At 38.9% G+C, this 20,853-nt stretch overlaps 1 long non-coding RNA gene across 1 annotated transcript; it reads left to right on the top strand.

Moving 5' to 3' along the window:
* The first annotated feature begins 5,712 nt into the window (after nucleotides 1-5,712).
* LOC116421784 lies at nucleotides 5,713-8,235 on the top strand. The gene is made up of 4 exons (XR_004232318.1): nucleotides 5,713-6,270; nucleotides 6,646-6,725; nucleotides 7,370-7,474; nucleotides 8,045-8,235. It is a non-coding gene; the product is annotated as an uncharacterized LOC116421784 (long non-coding RNA).
* The last annotated feature ends 12,618 nt before the right edge of the window (nucleotides 8,236-20,853 follow it).

The raw sequence follows: 20,853 nt of genomic DNA on the forward strand, positions 1-20,853 counted from the left end.
AGTGTGCAACAGTGGAAAGTTCACTGTCACTAGATTCAAAGGATTATGGTTCAATCCCTTACTTTGCCTCTATGTGACCTCAGGCAAGTTACTTAATCTCTCTCTAGGCCTCAGTTTCCATATCCAAAGAAATGGGGATGTCAGACTAGATGGCCTCTAAAATCCTCCATTCCCCCTAAATATATGATTCTATAATTTAGAATCCCCAAGTCATGGATGCAGAAACTGAGTTTTGACAGAATAGGTGACTTGTGCATGATCACATAGCTGATGTACAAATGTCTGAAGGAACTTTACCCAGTTTTTCAGACTGTTTATCAGCTGACAAGCAACTCTTCCTTTTTAGTCCTTAGTTTCTCCCTTTGTAAAATAAGAGAGCTAGACGTTAGTTGGGGAATGGCTGAAAAAGCTATGAATGTAATGGAATATTATTATTTTATTAAAAAACGATCACAGGATTTCAGAATGGCCTGGAGAGACTTATGTGAACTGATGCTAAGTGAAGTTAAGTAGAACCAAGAGAGAACATTGTACACAGCAACAAGAAGATTATATGATGATCAACTCTGATGCATGCGGCTCTTTCCAACAAGGAGGTAATTCAGGCTTCAGTAGACTTGGAATAGAGAGAGCCATCTACATCCAGAAAGAGGACTGTGGGGATTGAATGCGAATCACAATATAATATTTTCACTTTTTGTTGTCTGATTACTTTTTTTCTTTCTCATTTTTTTTCTTTTTGATCTGATTTTCCTTGTGCAGCATGATAAATCTGGAAATATGTATAGAAGAACAGCACATATTTAACTTATATTGGATTACTTGCTGTCTAGAGGAGAGGGGGAGAGAAGGAGGAAGAAAAATTTGAAACACACGATTTTGCAAGGGTGAATGGTGAAAACTCTTTGAATCTATTTTGAAAATAAAAAAAATTATTAAAAAATAAGGGTGCTAGGATCTCTTTTGGTTCTCACATTTGGTGAAGTCCAAGGTTTCTAAGCAAGCAAGCAGTGAAATGGAAACCTAGGTCTACAATACCATCATTGCCTCCCTTCTCTAAATAGAAAAGATCCAAGCTCAACGAGTAGGCTTCTTGTCCCCAGACTTCATCAACTACCTATACTTGTGTATAATCCTTCAACTGCCTATGTAGAATCTGCAAGGTCTGTGGCTTGAAAGATCCTAAGACATCAACCTGAAAGTCACATTGGCAAGGCTGTATTGTTACTTACCTACTTTACTTCCCTGATAATTGTAAAGAGGCTACTCATTGAAATGCTATCAGAAAACTCTCAGCCTCTACTGAATATTGTTTTAGCCATCAAACTCTTCTAAATGTATGGGGCTAAAAGGGTTAGATCAGGAGTTCTTAAGGTCAAATCCATGAATCTATGGATGGATTTCAGATGGTTTATGAATTTTAAAAAAATTGATATTTGTATTTCAATGCAATCGGTTTCTTTTGTAATTCTCTATATTTTATGTTATACATTTAAAATTTTATTCTGGAAAGGGGTCCATAAGCTTCTCTAGACTGGTGAAGTCCATTACAGGAAGAGGTTAAGAACCTATGGTTTAGAGGGTTCAAACTGGAAAGCTTAGAAATCATTTAGTTCAACTCTCTCACTTCAGAGAAGACAAAACTGAGACCCAAACAAATTATGAGTCAATAAAGCCCATATAACTGGTTAAGGGCAGAGTTAGGCTTCAAGCACAAGTCTTTGACTCTCCCCCCAATCCAGTATTTTTTCCATTTTCCCACCCATTTTGTTCTTGCTAACGATCAATTATTCCTTTGTTGAGTATCTACTCATATGGTTCTTATTTGCATTAGGAGAGATAGAAAAGGCAACAGGGAGCAGGCTAGAGCCAGAACAAAGATGATGATCTCTGCCAGTCTTTCTCTTGTCCCCTCTCTTATGCACTCAAGTGACTTTTCCATTGTACAAATTGCCTTTTCTCTATGGATCTCAGTGCCATCTGGAAAGAGAATGGGTTGGATGAGGGTTTCTTAACTTTTTGTATGTCATGGACTCCTTTAGCAGTTTGATGAAGCCTATGGACCTTTTCTCAGAACAATATTTTTAAATGCATTAAAAATACATAGGATTACCAAGGAAACCAATTATATTGAAATAAAGATGCAATTCTCCCCTCACCCCAACACACACTAAGTTTACAGACCTTCTAAAATCTAAGATTGAACCCTTTTCAGCTCTGTCTTCTATGTCCTAAGTCCTATGAAAGACTAATATTCTAATATTCTGTTTCTGCAAGATCTGGAAATCTATTTTTTCCTTGACAAAATGTAAGGGGATCCTTTTTGGGGTAAATGGATTAGAAGCATCTTTGTCCTTGACACCTACACATGGGGAAGAGAGAATTTACAACACCTAACTAGATGTCTTTAACCTCTAGATAGTAGTCCATAGATTCCCCCATATCCTTGGCCATTTGAGACTTTCATCTGGGAAGAAGGAAAAGAAAAATCAAACTTAAAAGCTTTTGCGAGCCCCTGAAACTTTAGCCTTCTGAGTAGGTTGTTCATTAAGAGCTGTTTGTTCACAAGTATAAACATTAAAAAACACCCGGTCCTTTTTATAGTCTTAACTTGAGAGGCGTTTTCCTGCTGCTTCCCTGTCCTGAGCAGCAACTGTTTGTGTTTGAGGTAATAATATTCAAGAGCCCAGAGACAAGTTAGGAACATAACTACAAACTTTTATTAAGAGTTAGAGATTAATATCAACTACAGGGGCATGGGGAGAAAGACATCATGTAGGTTCCATTTGATTCCATTGGATGTCCCAGAGCCCTCCAGCAGGAAACCTTGTGACAGTAGCCAATGGGGTGAAATCTTGGAACATTTGCCAATTAGCTACTTAACTTTTTCCTGATCCAGGCAGCATGATGCCAGGGTAGTTCTTAGCCAGTAGATCCAGCCAGTCTGGAGTCATTTAAGTTGGATCTAGCTGGTTCAGCTGGGATGGAGTGCTGGGGAGAAGGGGATGAAATATGTCTAACAGGTTTTTTGTTTTGTTTTATTTTCATTGTTCTTGATTTCTGGTTCTAGATATAGATGGAAACATTTCAAGAGAATAAGCAGAACAACAAGAGGGAAAATAGGGGGAAAGAAAAGGGGAAATTAAGGTTAGTGAGGTCAGAGAGTATAGTGGATACAGAACAGGGAATTCTGGAGCCTGGAAGAATTATGTTAATCTCCTGACTCAGACAATAGCTAGACAGTTCTTAACCCTCTGGGCCTCAGTTGCTTTATCTGTAAAATGAGGGGGATGTAGTAGATAACTTCTAAGACTTCTTCCAACTTCTGTAAGTACCAGGAGTGAAGTGTGCCCACCAGTTACTGCAAGAGGATTCTTGCTGGGCACAAATAGAGTTTTTGGGGTGATTTCCCCCCACTCCCTGCTGATAAGAAACAAATCATCTCCCTAGTTATTTTTACTTTTCAACGACTAACTAAATTTTTAAAAAATTAATTGATTTGGGAAGAGATGGGAGGAGGAAAGGGCTGCTTTTAAAAAGCCAAGAGTTGTCTGAAGTTTTAATAAAGGTCATTTAGGCCAAGCTCTGCATGTCAAGATGAAGAAATAAGGCCCAGAAAATTTGTCTAAGGTTATACTGTGAGTTATCCACAATGCCCACACTAGAATCCAAGTCTTTTGACCCCTTCCCCTCCCCCCCCAAGTCAACACACTTTCTGTTGTACCCCACAGCTGCTTCCATTCTGGCCATTTTGACTGACCCAAAGCGGTCATGGAATTCTTGGTCAGGAAGGGACCTTGAGAGGTCATTTCCTTTGCTCTCTATCCCTAGAGAAACCAGAAATAGTGATCACTGTGATGACCTAGGTCCTTTTAAAATATCTCTATGAAAAAGGAGGCCGGTGGGGAGAAAACCTTTCTTTGCTAAATTTTCCCTGCCAAAGAATTCTTTCCTAGTCTAACTTGAATATCTTATGTTACAGGTTCATTCATTTCCTTCATTCTGCTCTCAGCAGCGATCTCCTAGTACTTTTTTGGTGGCTATTTCTTTGGTTTCAAGACTCTAGCAGCCAGAAATAATCTCTCCTTCCTTGGAATTAATGTAGCTCTTCATACCTCTCATTGAATTCCTACTTCCTACTTTGAATTATCATTATTTATGTCTGTGACTTATCGTCCCCGACTAGGCTTTAAGCTCTATGAGGGCAGGAATTTGTGAGATATTCCTCTATCTATCTTACCCATCCCGCTCCCCACTATTGCCCAGGACAGGATTTTGGACACAGAAGGTGTTCAGTAGATGTTTGCTGCTGTCAAGACTTGAGTTGAAAAAATAGTCTCTTCGTTTAGAAATTTCATCCTGACTGGGTCAAACCTGATGCTGGCTTGCCAGTCTTGTTTAGAAATATGAAGCTCCTAAGTGAGGCAAGGCTGCTAAGGTGCCATTGTATTTCTCTCCCAGAGAGTTAAGCCACAGCCCCATATGGTAACAAGAGAGAGTGAAGGCCAGTGAGGTCACCCTGTCAGCCCACCCCTGGGTAGGTATTTTCCAGTGCTTTATCTGGTTTGGTTTTAAATGCCTTAAAATGCTGGGAGGCTGTTCCACCACATTCCCCAGGAAATTATTCCAAATACCATGGATCCCTCCCTAGAATGAAGTCACCTTTTTCTTTCTTTTTCTTTTTCTCTCTTTTTTCTTTCCTTTTTTCTCTTTCTCTTTCTTTCCTTCTTTTTTCTTTCTTCCCTTTTTTCTTTCTTTTTCTTATTTTCTCTCCTTTTTCTTTCTCTTATTTCCTCCCTTTCTTTTCTTTCTTCTTTCCTCCTCTTTTTTTTTTTTTGCCTTCTCCCTTCAATGCAACTCATCTTGGCTCTTCATCCAGTTTGCCTTGATTGCTGCTACACTGAAGCAGCCCCTGGCCTTTTGTTGTGTGACTGGCTTTTGTTGGCAAGTAAGGAAAGAGAACTAGGATCCCCTGGGGTCTGAAGCATGGTGGCCTTCTATTCCTTATTTTCCCTTGTTTGTAACCCCACCCATATCTAACATAGTACCTTACAAACCCTAATTTATGTTTATTGAATGAATAAATGGGTGAATAAGGGGGAAATTCAGCTCTATCTTCTTCAAGTCCCACAAAGTGTGGGTGTTGAAAGTGTTAGGAAAGCACTGAACTAAAAACCAAGTGACTAAAAACCCAGCCTGCTCATCAGTTAGCCATGGAGTAAAGGCTGAGTACAAGTATTTCACATATCTCTTCCTCAGTTTCCTCCTTTGTAAAAATGAAAAGGTTTGGGCTTAAAGACAATCCTTGTAAGAGCCCTTCTAGTTCAAATTAACACCTGAATGTATGAGTCTAAGATGCCTTTTGGGGGTCAAATGCAAAGTATCACCTCTTTGAGACAAAGGTCCTTGAAAACTGGCAGCCCGCAGAGAAAAGGATGAGTGAGCTGTTGCCTTGTTTCCTCCCTCACAGCTCCCGGGGCCCTCCAGCCTAAGGTGGTGTTTCCAGACTGCCAAATACCCTTCCCAGAGTAGTCATTTATTCAGAAAGAAGCCTCCCCCCTGCCTCCACCCCCCAAATACACACACCCCCTCGTGACTTCCCAGTTAAAAACCCGAAAGGTGAGCTCCCAGGAGAGCTTTGGGCTCCGGTAGAAAAGCCTTCCCGGCAAACAATAACAGTAAATAACGCTCCCTTGTCAACGTAATAAAAACGGAAACGGTTACAATGTTTTTTAATAAGCGTTCCCCATCAGTCTCTCTGGGCTGTGGGCACAGAAAGGGGGCCCCACGCGTGGGGGAGGGGTAGGAGGAGAGGGGTAAGCTGGGGGACCAGGAGGGAAGAAGAGGGGGTCCATCTGTGGCTCGAGGCACCCGTGGTTGGGGGGTGGTGTTGGTGGAGGACGTGAAAAAAAAAAAAAAAACGAGTGAGAGACAAGGTTGGGGAGAAAGCTCGTTGGGGTCATGTGAGTGAGAGGAGACCGGGAAGCAAGCTCCTTGAGCTAACACGGTTGCCATGGCAACGTGGCAGCGAGGAACAGGAAGCAGCAGAAAATAGAATCGCATTCTGCTGAGGCCTGCACGAGCCAGGGCCCCCTCCCAGCCCGCAGGAGACGGTTACCAGGGAGACCTCGGTGAAAGGGAGGCTGCGGCGCGCGGCCCCGTCCCTCTCTTCTGCCTCCTGCCTCCCTCCTCCTGCCCCGGCCTCGCGGGCGGCTCGTTAGAGCCTGCGGCTCGCGGGCACCTTCTCAGGGAGCAGGATGCGGGGTGGAGGTGGGAGGCAGTCCCCCCACCCCACATCTTCCCCTGTGGAGAGAAAGCATAGGAAATATGGGGAGCTGGGGCCACCCCCAAAACACACTCTTTCCTCACCTTCCCCCACCCTGTGCAGACTCCCCTCCCTCACTTCCTTCACCTCCAAATCCCCACAATAGTATCTATGGCTTTTTAAAAAATAGTCCCTATTTCCTCACTCTCTTCACCAAGCCAATTTTCAAAAAAATATCTGGTTAGATTTTGAAAAGCAAGAGCATCTGGGGAGTAATTTTGTTTTGAGCAGCTGGGGGTGAAGGGAATCTACCCCAACAACCCTACTTATACCCAGCATGGACCTTCTTGTAAGTGATGGGTTCTCTTTACTCCTGACAGATACAGAACTTGGAAAGGACCTTAAATGTCACCCAGATGAGGTGTAACTGAGACCCAGAGAGATTAAGTGAACTGGCTAGGTAAGGTCTCATAAACTACAGTATGAAGCAGGAGTTGAATGACCACAGTTCTTCCTGATTCCAAGTCCAGTGCTCTCTATCCACCCTCTGACCTCACTAGCCTTAATTCCTTTCTTCTCTTTCCTCCTGTTCTTCCCCTTGTCTAACTTTAAATTATAATGCTCTTCCTTAGCAAAGATCTTGAAGAAAAAAAAAAATGAAATCAAATCCCAGGCTACTGGCTGTTCTTGTTCACTACCAAACTAGGTCACTGATATGAAAGTTGCCAAGAAAAAAAAGTTGAGGAGGGAACCCTCAAATCTGTAAAATACATATACAAGACACCCTCAAATGAGCTTATTTCTGCCAAGCTATATGGGAAATCTAATTTGCCTCTGGTTATTTTGAGTGCTGTGGGGTTGTTGAGGAGGGGGGTCAGCTCTCTGGCTTTGTTTTAAGAGTTTTTTTCTGATTTTTTTCTTTTAAATGAGGATCAGAGGTCCCTTTGGGGTTAGGGAGTTTACAGTGAAGAAGGGAGGATCACCTCTGAGCAGACAGGGCAGGAGGGCTCAGAGGGGCAGGTCATAAGGTTGTTGCTTTGGGATAGGAGGCTTGATTCCCGCCCAAGTCAGCAACGAGCAAAAGTTATCACCATCTGCTTCTAGCTTTCCTACTGATGCACAGCAGGGCAAGAGCCTCGGGGTCCAGGAGAAAGGAAATGTCAGCTTTGGCCATTGACTGGTTTGGTTCCCAGTTCTCCAGAAAATCGAGTAGGTCCAATATCATCCAAGATCTCTTTGCCTCTATTCCCTGGGTTTATTCCTGTGGGGATGGTAATTCTAGTCTCTATTTGAATTATATGGGCTCAACCCTGAAGGGAAAAAAAAAAAAAAAAACATGATCCCCAAAGTTCACAGAATCAGTATTGGGTTTTATTTTGTTTTTTGGAGAGAGTAGGTTCTGGAGCCAGAACAGCCTTGGCCTTTTGAAATAAACACTAAACAAGAAGGCATTAAGAGAGACTGGTCTTCCTACCCCCAGCAGTGATTTGAGCTCCCTAACCAAGTCTTCTTCTGCCTGGACAAGAAAGAGGCCCTTGTATTGGGCTGATGGACTGAGTACCTTGATGGAAATCGGGCTCACATGCTTGACTAGTTTTGCAACCCCCCCTCCCAAATTCTGAGCACACTGCCTTGTGTCTGGAGAGAGAAAGGATCTTGTGGCCCAAAGGGTTGAAAGAAGCCAGGAGAGAGGGGAAGGGGGAGGGGATTTTCACCAACATCCTTATTTGGTTTCTTTAAATGATTTTTATCACAAATTTTCTTTTCCCCTCTTCTAAGATGGAGGTAGGGAGCACTCTGTTCCTAAAGAGAAAGCTGTTATGGTGATCTTGAAGCTTCAGTATGAAAAAAGGAGAAGAAAGAAGATGTCATTTTTATGCATAGGGAGTCAAGATAAATCACACCTGGGGTCCAACCCTTGCAAAATTTGTACACAAGTTAAGAAATTAAAGAAGGGTTTCTTAAGCTTTTTTGTGTGTCATGGACCCTTTTGACTACCTCATGAAACCTATGGACACCTAAGAACAATGTTTTAAAATAATTGAAGGAAATGCTATATTTGTAAGTTAATGGATCAGTGAAAATATGCATGTAATTTTTTTAACCTATGCAAGTTCATGGACCTTTTAAAATCTGTTCAGGTTAAGAAACACTGGGTTACAGTCAGTTTTAACCTTGAAGAAGGATGAGAAAGAAAAAAAATCATGAAAGACATGCTAAGGAGGTATTTGGAAGGAACTGATGATGGGCAACTCTATTTCTTTGCCATGATGGCAAGGATAAGTTAGAAGAAATTTTGTGTTGAGGGTATTTAAATAAGCTTATTTTTAAAAAAGCATCAACCATCTCCTTCCATACCTGACTCCATTCTTGAATCACTGCCCTTTCTCCATAATATGGACCTGGAATAATTAATTTCCACCTTACCAAAGCCTTTCCCAGTCAGGGAATTTATACTCTTTCTCCATATTTTCTACACTTCCCCCCTATTTTCCTTCCCTTTATTTCTCCTCCATAATTTAATTCTTCCTTCCATAGTCTTCTTTACTTTTTGATCTGTTTACTGGCATCATCTGTCTTTGTTGAGACCATATAGATGCTTTATATTAGGTTCCTTAGTGCTCATGGGCTCCTCTGGATGACTCCCTGATGGCACATGTTGGTGCTGTGCATCAACATATGTGTATGTATGTGTATCGCATATACCCTCTATTTGATCTAATAGCCCAGAAAAATTCTCCCAACCTCCATTCCCCCAACCTGACTTACTAATGCTGGAGGAGAAAGCTACTGTTACCATTTCTCAAGTTCCTCCCCACTCGTATGCCATTTACAACATCAGGTTGTGGTCTCTAATAACTCACTCTGACGCTTAGTATCCAGATGGCCCAGTTAATCGAGCTGGAAGCAATAAATCTCTGTTATTGTTGCTGGTCTCACCACTCCTCACCACGGCGCTGACCGTCGTCACCTCGAAGCCTTCCATGATCTGATGCTCTGTAGGCTGAGTCTCTGTGGCCTTCTCCATCTCTATGCAGTAAAATCACCCAGCAATCACCCATCCCACTGCTAATGGGTGTGGAAATTGAGACTTTTCTTTACCAATAATCTGGTACCTCCCGAGGAACTGATCCGTATGGGGACTGGGCTTGTTGCCAGCTTTACTTGCCAGGCATAATAAACCCTATTGCTGCCTGACCATTTGTAGTTCACATCCTCTGCCTCTCCTTAGAAGGACAGAGAAGGCTTCTGGGTGACAGATAGTGTACACATATATCCAAAGCCATGAATACACAGCTTTGTGGGTGCATTTAAGTTTGCTATCTGAGAGCAGTATCGCCATAGATATTGCTTTAGCATACATGTATATGTATTTAATCATTTATTTGTACATTTGCACATGCTTTAAGACATGTTCAGGCACAATATGCATCTATCCTACTCTAGTGTGGATACATACATGAATCTCTTCATTTATGTAAACTGGGTTTCTATTTTTGCTAGTCTTCAGCACATGTGTGAGCCAAGTGATCACAAATACACATGAATGAGGGGGTGAGACATGTTCAGAAATACTTGTGCTTGTGTGTCTGTGCACAAATCTCCAATGGATTTCTGTCTCCTTCCTTTAACACTCCTCTGAGGTTCCTGTGGCTTCCTCTACAGTGACAATGTTATTAGACTTTCTCCCTAGTAAGAGCAGCTTCTAAACCTCGGCAATGAGAAGCACTAGGTCAATAGGGCCTTAATAAAGCAAGCAGGGGAGTCAGCGGTGACTGTGTAAAAGGCTGAGGGGGCCAGGTGCAGTTTGAAAGCCCTAATGAAAGATGCTAGACAGTGGGGGGAGGACCATACTGACATCTCCTGCTTAGAATGAATATCCCTTCTTTATTCCCTCAGCCCATCAGAGGAAGCAGCCCAATGCTCAAGAAAAAGTCTTAAGCTAGGAGACACAGATTCTAGTTCTGCCTTTGACACTTTTTCATCTGGATCACATTAAGCAAGTCACTTTCTCACACTCTAAATCTCAGTTTCTCCTTTCATAAAATGAGGAAGGTGGGTTCTTTCTCATTCCAGCATTCCATATGCTAAGGTTCCTTCCATGTTCTATGTTCTGTACTCCAAATTCATATTTCTGGTGGAATATGGAGCCAAGTTCCTTTTAGCTTTGAAACAGAATGATTTCCGTGACTATTCAGTAAGCTTGAGTTCTAAATACTAATAAAGGGTGATATCCCAGAACTTTACAATGGACTAGGACCACAAAAAACATAAAACACCAAAAGGTTAGGTAAATGGAATCACTTTTGCATCATTTCATTTATGTCCTCTTTTTCTGGAGAAACTTCTTTCAAGATGCTGAGTGTGATTGATCTCCTGGGGTTGAGGAGAGAGGGAAAAGAGTAATAGGGAAGACAAGGTGACATGCCCTAGGGGCCTTTCAATTGTAGTTGGGCTGGAAAAGGTATCCTTAGGCCAACCCCCAACCCCCTTAAAGCTCTTTGAAATAGAGAAAAATCACTGAAAGTCTGGAGGCTTGGCTCTACTCCCATCTCCACTCCCTAGATTTCATCTTTGTCTGTCTGTGCCCCACCTTCTCCAGCTCCCAGCTCCAGCTGGGGCCTGAGGGAAGAAGAGATGAGCATCTTTGCCAATGTTAAAACTGGCACAGTCTTTTCCTGTAGCCCGGGAGCACTGCCTGCTAGGCGCCTGTCACCACACTGCATCCCACACCTGCCACGAGGCCGGCTGCCTCCCTGCTCTCTCACCTGACAGAACAGACGTGTCTCAGAGGCACCAAAACAGGACAGGTGTGGCCAGAGAGAGTCATCTAGCCCCAGTTTGCAAAGACCTTACTTGAAGGCGCTGATTTGAATAGGGAGAGAAAAGCAGTATCTGTTCTGGTGTTCTTCATTGAAATTCTGGTTTCCCTAGTGAAAGTATGGTTATGGCTTACCTTTGCAATTACCAACTATATGATCTTGGATAAGTATCTAACTTTTCTGAGCTTCAGTTTCCCTATCTATTAGACGAGGAGCTTAGCCTAAATAACACTAAGTTCCCCTTTGTCTCTGATGTTCTGTGATCTATGAATAGGTAAATCTAATATATGAAAATTCATATTTATAGGAGTAATAACCACATCTATCTGTATAGCATTTTATAAATGCTTCCATATCCATTATCTCAACAATGTGAAGTAGGACAAATAGGCACCATCATCTCCATTTTACAAATGAACAGACTCAGAAAGGGGGAAAGGACTTGTGCAAGGTCATATAGTGAATTCAAAGAATGTAAAATAAAATCCAGTTTTTAATATTCAGGATAGTACTTTTCCACTATACCAAAGGGAGTGACTTTATATGGACTGAATAGAGCCCTGTTCCCTCATTTTACAGATGAGTAAACTGAAGCTCTAAGGTGAAGTAGCCCAATGTTTTATATATATATATATAGTAAATAATGAGTCAAAATTTGAACTTCAGACTTCTATCTCCAGATTTTTACTCTATGAAAGAATTCCCTGGAGGGTTCCTCTGAACAGGACATTTATTATGTTAAAATATTTAATTGATAATAAAAATTGATTTATATAAATCTTTTATAAACTTTTTTAAACTAAAGTAGGACACATTTTTATGATATACTATTTAATAAAGTAAGGCCCATATCTATGGAACATTTTCTCCTCAACTATTGCGGAAGGGGGAGGTCCAAAGTTAATAATAGGGTCTATATTTTAGTGATTATCTTCCATTTTGGGAGGGGTTGAGTTAGAGATATCTTGAAAATTGATCCCTCCCCTTCCCTCTGAGCTGTTCTTCACTGTCCCTCCCCATGATATTTGTCAGAAGTTCATGTACATATTGGATTTTGATGACTCTGGAACCCTTGACTGCTCAGGTCACTTTCTCCCATGCCTTGTGTTCTTGCCCTCCCCACCCCCAGCTCCCTCCTTGCCTTTTCCTGCATGGCTGCACTTTTCTGAGAGGGGCGGGTGCAAAACTTTCCGGGCAATGTTTCCCCGAGCAGCTCTGAAAATTAATTGGCCTTTAATGTGCCATAGTATTTATTTTAATTAGCAGGGAAATTGACCAATTTCTTAATAAGGGGCTTTGTAGAGACTTGGTATAGGGGGGAGGGATGAAGGGGTTGGGTGTGAGCAAGCCACAAAATCTTCTGAAACAAATGAAGGGTGTATTTTCTGTAGTTTGCAAGGCTTCTGTCCTTCGGTTGTTGTCTTTCCAAATGGAGGCAGAAATGATGAAGGTAGACCACAGAATCAGAATGAAGGAATTTTAGAGTGATGAGGGATCATAAATGGAATGGCCTACACAGCCCAGCCTGCTTATATTCAACCAAGCTACAAGACCAAAGGCAGGATGACAAAAAAGATTGGATCATAGGTCAAACTATGTCTGTTACCCTGCATAGGAACATTTCTCCCTTTTTTGAACTCCAGTAGCAATTTGTGTGTATCTCAGAGAATCACAGAATGCTAGAACTGAAAGAAACCTTTAAGATCGCTCAGTTCATCATCCCTATTTTACAAACAAGAAAACTGAGGCTCAGAGAGATAGTAACTTGCCCAAGATCACACAATGCCAGTGCTAGATTTTGAACCAAGTTTTTCTTGACTCCAAGTCATGTACTTACTATGTAGCAGCTCTCATAATCTGGCCTGTATTGTAACTACTTATATAAATGTCTTATTTCTCTTAGTAGACTGTAAGACTCTCTGTAAGAAGGCAGGGATTATATTTGAGACTCATATTTCATTAGAGTTATAAGGCTAAGAGGGTTAGTTAAACTTCATTTGTGATTTATCCAATAGCTAATGAGTGGCAGGTATTTGACCCAAACCCCCAATCAGATACTATAAGGTATGATCTATTCACTACCCCATGCTATCTTTATTTCTGTATCCCTCACAGTAATCATTGCACAGTAGATGTTCAGTATCTATTGAATGAATCAGTGAAGTTCATTTTAGTATCAAAGTCATGGTCCCTTCAGGGCACCACATTACCAATGTTGTTCTGGCATTTCCAGAGCATCATTATACTGTCTGTATATCTAAACTACAGCCAGGCCTGGACAGACAAGAACCGATGCTAAGTGAAGTGAATAAAACCAAGAGAACTGAGCAAAACTGAACACAGCAACAAGAAGATTATGTGATGATCAACTGTGATGGACTTGACTCTTTTCAACAATGAGGTAATTCAGGTCAATTCCAATAGACTTATGATAGAGAAAGCCATCTGTATCCAGAAAGAGGACTGTGGGGACTGAATGTATATCACAGCATAGTATTTTCACTTTTTTGTTGTTGTTTGCTTTTTTTTCTTCCTCTATTTTTTTCTTTTTGAATTGATCTTTCTTGTGTATCATCTATAGAAGAACTGCACATATTTAACATGTATTGGATTATTTGCTCTCTTAGGGGGAAAAAAGAAAGAAAATTTGGAGTAGAAGATTTTGAAAGGGTGAATGTTGAGGACTATCTTTGTATGGATTTTGAAAAGAAAAGGCAATTAAGAAAAAGAAACATCATCAGAAAAAAAGGGGAAGGGGAAGAAAATGTGCCCATTGCCTTATGTCCCTTGTTACTGGGTTGGTTGAGTAAGTATAAGGTCGACTAGAAATGGTTCATCAAATATGCTCTTTCTCTTTTTACATTAAAAATACATTTTAATATATATCTAGATACACATATATATTTATAAAATCAACTAATACATAGTATACATGTTAACTATAGTATATGTATCAAATACAAATATTACATTCTATATTTGTATATGAAAATACACACATATAGACATGCCCAATAAATATGTAAAAGACTAATTTTTAAATTTATTTTTATTTTTCTCCCATTTTAAATTATATTTACAGGCTAAAAATTGCATTCATTTTTACAAGATTCTGAATTCCAAATTTTTCTCTCTGTCCCATCCCATTTCTCAAATGGTAGGCAATTTGATATAGGTTATACATGTGCTATCATGTAAAACCTAATTTCATATTTGTCACAGTTGTGAAAGAAGAAACTGAGCAAAATGAAAAAGGAAACCATGATAAAAGAATAAAGTAAGTGAAAAAAAGTATGCTTTTATCTGCCTTCAAAGTCTATCAGTTCTTTATCTGGATGTGGATAGCATTTTCCTACATGAACATGTATTTGTCTTGGATCTTTGTGTTGCTGAGAAGAGCTAAATCATTCCTAGTTGATCATTATACAATGTTGCTGATACTGTATACAATGTTTTCCTTTTTTTGCTCATTTCATTTTGTATCAATTTATACAAGTCTTTAGAGGTTTTGTTTTTTTTTTCTGAAATCTGCTTGTTTGTCATTCCTTACTGCATAATAGTATTCCACTACATTCATATACTACAGCTTATTTAAGCATTTCCAATTGATGGACATCCTCTTAATTTCCAACATTTGAAAAATGGGTTATGAAAGGGCTGCTATATACATTTTTGAACATGTAATTTTCCCTTTTTTATGATCTTTTTGGGATAGAGACCTAGTAATTGCATTGCAGGATCAAAGGGTATACACAATTTGGTTGCCTTTGGGGCATAGTTCCAAATTGCTCTTCTGAATAACTGGATCAGTTCACAACTCCAACAATGCATTAGTGTCTCAATTTTCCTACATCCTCTCCAAAATTTATCATTTTTCTTTTTTGTCATATTAGCTAATCTGATAGGTGTGAGATGGTACCTCAGAGCTGTTTTAAATTGCATTTCACTAATCAAAAGTGATTTGGAGCGCTTTTTCACATGTCAATACATAGCTTTGATTTTTTAATCTGAAAACTGTCTATTCATATCCCTTGATCATTTATAAATTGGGGAATGGCTCTAATTCCTATATATTTGACTCTGTTCTCTTTATATTTGAGAAACAAAGGTTTTATCAGAGACATTTGCTGAACAGATTGTTTCCCAGCTTTCTGCTTTCTTTTTAATCTTGGTTGCATTGGTTTTGTTTGTGAAAAACTTTTAAATTTAATATAATCAAAATGAGCTATTTTACATTTTGTAATGCTCTCTATCTCTTGTTTTGTCATGAATATATAACTCATTTAACATCTCCTGAGTCTATTTTCCAGGTTAGTTATTTTTCCAATGGAATATTTTATAGCTTCTATTTTTTTTTCATTCTTTTGATAGATTCTTGATGTTTCATAGAATCATTAGCTTCTACTCACCCAATTCTAACTTTTAAGATATTATCATAGTTGTAGAAATATGTATAGAAGAATTGCATGTGTTTAACATATATTGGATTACTTGCTGTCTAGGGGAGGAGGTGGGGGGCAATTTGGAACACAAAGTTTTGCAAAGGGGAATGTTGAAAATTATCTATGCATATGTTTTGAAAACAAAAAGCTTTAAAAAAAATAGATGCTATATCACTTGGCACATATATGTTTAGTATTGATATTAATTCTTTGTCTATGGTGCCTTTTAGCAAGATTTCTTCCTTATCTCTTTCAATTAAGGACATTTTTGCTTTTACTTTGAGATCAGAATTGCTGCCCCTGCTTTTCTTCTTTTTTTTTTTTTAAATTTTCAGCTGTAGTATAGTAGATTCTATTCCAGTCCCTTACTTTTACTCTGGGTGTGTCTCTCTGCTTCAAGTGTGTTTCTTATAAACAATATATTATAGGATTCTGGTTTTTGCTCCCCTCTGATATCCACTTCAATTTTATGAGAGAGTTCATCCTACTCACATTATGATTGCTAACTGTATTTCCTCCATTCTATTTTTCCTCCTATTTGTCTTCTCTCTCCTTTCACCCTTTCCCTTTTTGATTATGTTTTGCTTCTGTCCACCCCTTCTCCAGGTCTGCCTTCTCTTCTGTTAGTCCTCCTCACCCCCACTTAATTTCCTCCCTTCCTACTTTCCTGTTTGGCCAGGCAGATTTTTATATTCAACTGATTAAGTATATTATTCCCTCTTTGAGCTAATACTGATGAGAGTAAGTTTCAAGCAATGCTCATTGCCCATCCTTGACTATAAGAGATTTTTCGCACTTCTTCACGTGAAATAATTTATCCCATTTTACCTCTCTCTTCCTTCTGCACCCAGTGTACTCTTATTTTTCATCTCTTATTTTTAATTTAATTCCCTCAAAATCATCTACACCTATATCCTCTGTCTACATATATTCCTTCTAACTGTGCTGTTAGTGGTACAATTTTTAAGAATTATAAGAATCATCTTTCCATGTAGGGATATAAACTTTTCAGATCCAATGAATCTCTTATGTTTTCTTTTCCCCTTTTCCCTTTTCCCCTTCTTAGGATTCTCTTGAATCTTGATAGAGATTCAAATTTTTTATTCAGTTCTAATCTCCTTATGAAAGCATGAAATTCTTCTATTTCATTTAATTACCAGTTTTTTCCTTTGAAGTCCTATACTAAGTTTTTCCACACAGATGATTCTTGATTATACTCATTAGTTCCTTAGTTCTGGAATATTATAACCTCTAATCTTTTAATGCTGTGGCTGCTAAATCCTGAGTAATCCTGATTTTGATTCCCCAGGATTTGAATGGTTTCTTTCTCATCATTTGCAGTATTTTTTCCTTGACTTGATCTGTTATTTGGATATAATATTCCTTGGAGTTTTCATTTTGGGATCTCTTTTCTGGAGGTGATTGATAGATTCTTACAATGCCTATTTTGATCTCTGGTTTGAGGACATCAGATCAGTTTTCCTTGATAATTTCTTGAAAGATGTTGTCCAGATTTTTCTTTTGATTATAATTTTCAGGTAGTCCAGTGATTCTGACATTGTCTTTCCTGAGTCTATTTTCCAGGTCAGTTATTTTTCCAATGAGGTATTTTATATCTTCTATTTTTTTCATTCTTTTGATAGATTCTTGATGTTTCATAGAATCATTAGCTTCTACTTACCCAATTCTAATTTTTAAGGAGTTGTTTTTCTTAGTTAGCTTTTGTACTTCCTTTTCCATTTGGCCAATTCTACTTTTTAAGGAGATGTTTTCTTCAATGGATTTTTGCATATTCTTTTCCATTGACCAATTCTACCTTATGAACCTTAGCAGTTGTTTTCTTAGTATTACTAAGCTGTTGACTCCTTTCCCCTTAATATTCTTGTTATCACCTGCATTTCTTTTCCCACTTTTTCTTCTACCTCTCTTATATGACTTTTAAACTCTTATATGACTTTTGAGCTCTTCCTGGGTTGAGTTCTTTCTGGGTTTGAGACTACTTCCCATTTTTCTTTGGGGTTTTGCCCATATGTGTTTTGATATTGTCCTTTTCTGAGTTTGTATCTTGATCTTCCCTGTCACTATAATAACTTTCTATGGTAAGATTCTTTTGTTGTTGTTTGGCTTTTCCCTTTCTTTTAAATTTCATCTCAGGATGGAAAGAGCACTACATCAGGCTTCTTGTACCAGAGACTTCAAGCCCTGGTTGTTTATGTGATGTTGCATTAATGTTGCCCTGAAACTTACAGGAGCCTCTCATGTCTAAGTGTGTAAAAGGTGACTGGCCCAACTGGAGGCCATAGGGAGTGTGGGCAGCTTACCTGGTGCAGAGCCAGGGTCCTAGTGCTGGTGTCTGGCATGTGCTGAGACCACGGGGTATGTTTCTGAGTTTCCCTGGGGATACATTGAAAAACATAGCTGTCTGGCCACTGAAAGTTTCATGTTTGCTCCTGGTTATGCTCAAGCATGTGATATGTCTCTGAGCTGGAGTCTTCTCATTCCTTCGGTTATGCTGAGGCATGAGAGGGGTCATGGTGTTGATGTTTGCCTACCCCACCACACTAAGGCTTAGGATATTTTGTTGATTTGCTGAGGTGGAGCTTGCTGGGATGATTTCTCTCCTGGGTTGCATTCCCCTTTTACTCAAGTGAGACAGATCTTTTTTGTTGATCTTTCCAAGTTTCTTAGGCAAAAGATTGTTTTACCCTATATTTTAGCTGCTTCTGATATTCCAGGATTTGTTCTGGGGTCTCATTTTATGGTTCTTTAGAATTGAATATGTGAGAGATATAGTAATTTACTCCTAACTCTGCCATCTTGGCTACTGGAAGTCAAAGACCAACTTTTAATTCAGGTATTCTTGACTCCAGGCCCAACACTCATTTACTTCACCAATTGTCCCTCATATTAGAATTATTCTGTTCTTTTTATCATATCATAACCCTCTTGGGTTTCCTTTCCTGAGATACAATAGTATCTGAACCAGAACTTCAAAGTCTGACTCTTACTCCAACCTGAAGAACTTTAAAGGAAGACCATGACACCACATTGGTTCAGTATCTAGAACCAGATAGTATCTCTGGTATGGACATAAGTTTGTATGTTTGCTTCCAATGCCCTTGTCACACCTTTTCACCCTGCAGGGAAAAAACCAAGGAAGAGAATATTCTTTCTGACCTGAACCAATGTGGTGTCACTTCTTTCTTTAAAGTTTGTGCCATGGGATGTCCATGGGAATTTTTCTTACAGTAGAGCCTGGAGTATTGAGCCTTTCAAATTACTTCTGTAGGGGTTGTAAAGATATTAAATCATCATAGAATTATGAACAATGAGATTTTAGCAAGGACCCTCCAGTTAGTTTATTTGACCTTCTATTATTAGGCAGAACCATTCAGGATTTCTAATTATCAAAGAAAAGAGACTTTATAAATATAAAAAGGAGAACAGAGAATCATTTCCTTCAGGTTGGAGTAAGAGTCAGATTTCAAAGTCTCAATAAAGGAGATTTCACACTCCATTTGGTACATGTATTTGACTATTTGATCACCAGAAAGTTTTTCTTTGTTTTTTTTTTTTCCTTTTCCCATTGACCTTTCTATGTTAATGCTAATAAGTTTATATTCTGATACTGCAATGGATCTCTGTTCTCATCAATGGGTATATCTTTTTTCAATGATTCAGAAAATAATCCTTCTCTTTTTGTCCAATCATAACTCATCTACATATTTCCATAAATCTACCATGGTAGGAGGGTTTCAAACTTGGTAGGGGCATTACTATACCTCTTGATATTACATAGATATCAGGGGAAGGGGTAGAATGTCCATTATTTTTCTGTCACCTTTGTTCCATGATTAGAACATCTTTTCCCACCAGTTATTCATTTACAATTTAATCAGGTTCATTTCAAATTCAGAATTGTTGTAGATTGCATGTGGCCAGTGGGCTGCTTATCTAGCACCTCTACTTTAGACCTCTCTCTTTTTTTTACATTTAATTTTAATTTTTTTCTCAATTACATGTAAACAAAATTTTTTAATATTTACTTTTAAAAATTTTAAGTGCCAAATTCTCTTCCTCCCTTCCTACTTTCTTGAGAAATTTGATATAGATTATACATGTATATACAGCATTATGTTGCAAAAGAAAACCCTGACAAAAACACAACAATAATAAAGTTTTATTTAAGAGTGTGCTTTGATCTGCATTCAGACTCTAACAGTTATTTCTCTGGAGATAGATAGCATCTATTATCACAAGCTCTTTGGAATAGTTTTGGATTATTATATCGCTGAGAATAGCTAAATCATTCACAGATGATCATTATACAGTGCTACTGTGTACAATGTTCTCCTGGGTCTTCTCATTTCACTTTGCATTAGTTCATGTAAGTTTTCCAAGGTTTTTTTGTCATTTCTTAGAGTATATCAGACTTTCATCATAATTATATGCCACAATTTGTTTTCCTTTTCTTTCCCCTCAGATTCCAATCCTTTGGCACTACCAAAGAGCTGCTATAAATATTTTTATACACATAGGTCCTTTTTCTTTTAATTTGATACTTTAGAACTCTTTTCCTTATAATTCCTCATTTTTTTGCTTCAGCCTGCCAACACCTACTTCTCTGTTCCTTCTTGGGTGATCCTCAACCTCAGTTCTTCAGAGATTATAATATTCCATGCCTCATATCATATAATGTGACCCAAAGAATAATGGTGATAAAAAGTTGGGCATTTGTTTCAGAAAAAAGCTTTGAGTCATGAAAAAGAACGCCTACTTAAAGGATATGTGTGTGTGTGTGTGTGTGTGTGTGTGTGTGTGTGAACACACATACATACATACACACATACATATTGTTAAACTCCCACCTGACAATCCAGCACACTAGTACCTTTGGTGGGGAGGAGCTGCCCATGGCCAAGGGCAATAATAGCAGCAGAGGGACCTGGGGAGTATGACTGGCCAACCTCATATCCCTATTCTTCAACCAAAACAACCAATGTGATGTGTGCCAAGCAAATACCAATTGCTGGAGTACATCAAATTTGAAGAGTTTCAAAGTGAAGAGTTTCAAAGCAGAGTGCTGAGGTATATATTTCTTCCTCCTCTATTCTTGCCTCAGATTACTAACTTGCAATATGGCTCAAGGTATAACACACACACACACAGATAAATAGATAAAAAATAAATGTGTTTAATCACATGCCTATACACAAATATATTTGTGGGTATACATACATACATACATATATATATATATATACATACACATTTTGATAGATAAACTCTATGAATTGTTTGTCTAAGCCACTTATCAATGTAG

Source organism: Sarcophilus harrisii, chromosome 2, assembly GCF_902635505.1.
Source record: "Sarcophilus harrisii chromosome 2, mSarHar1.11, whole genome shotgun sequence".
Classification (NCBI taxonomy): domain Eukaryota; kingdom Metazoa; phylum Chordata; class Mammalia; order Dasyuromorphia; family Dasyuridae; genus Sarcophilus; species Sarcophilus harrisii.